This window comes from Brassica napus, chromosome C1 (assembly GCF_020379485.1).
Source record: "Brassica napus cultivar Da-Ae chromosome C1, Da-Ae, whole genome shotgun sequence".
Classification (NCBI taxonomy): domain Eukaryota; kingdom Viridiplantae; phylum Streptophyta; class Magnoliopsida; order Brassicales; family Brassicaceae; genus Brassica; species Brassica napus.
In genome coordinates, this window is record NC_063444.1 from 50,984,460 (window position 1) to 50,985,532 (window position 1,073).

A 1,073-nucleotide genomic window follows, 5' to 3' on the forward strand; every position below is an offset into this window, starting at 1 on the left:
GCTCATTACCATGAAAAAGAGTTTAGCATACATTAATACAAATGTAGAATGGGTAGAAATTTTAAAACACACTAAAGATTATAGGCTTCAGTATATAAAGATTTACCAAAAACTCAATATTTTTGTAGGGGTTAGCCCATAGATTTTGAGAAAATTTCAAAAATATGACAATATTGTTTTAATGCCTAGTTGCATCCTTCACTAACATATGATGATGTTCAAAGAGGTTTGGAGCCTTTGTCGTCTCCGTTTATCAAGAAAATAATAATTTATAGTGGTTATTCCATCGATTTAGGGAGTATTATGAAAGTTTTACTAAATTAATTGATAAAAACAATTGAACGATGCATTTACCATGAAAAAGAGTTTAGCATACATTAATACAAATGTAGAATATGGTTAGAAATTTTTAAAACAAATAAAGATTATAGGCTTCAGTATATAAGTATTACCAAAACTCAATATTTTTGTAGGGGTTAGCCATAGATTTTGAGAAAATTTCAAAAAAATGACAAATTTTTTAATGCCTAGTTGCATCCACTAACATATGATGATGTTCAAAGAGGTTTGGAGCCTTTGTCGTCTCCGTTTATCAAGAAAATAATATTTTATAGTGGTTATTCCATCGATTTAGGGAGTATTATGAAGTTTTACTAAATTAATTGATAAAAACATTGAACGATGCTCCATACCATGAAAATGAGTTTAGCATACATTAATACAAATGTAGAATATGGTAGAAATTTTAAAACAACACTAAAGATTATGGCTTCAGTATATAAAGTATTTACCAAAAACTCAATATTTTTGTAAGGGTTAGCCCATAGATTTTGAGAAAATTTAAAAAAAATATGACAATATGTTTTAATGCCTAGTGCATCCTCACTAACATATGATGATTTTCAAAGAGGTTTTGGAGCCTTTGTCGTCTCCGTTTATCAAGAAAAATTATTTTATAGTGGTATTCCATCGATTTAGGGAGATAGTAGTGTCTTATGAAGTTTACTAATTAATTGATTAAAAACATTGACGATGCTATACCATTAAAAAGCGTTAGCAACATTTAATACAAT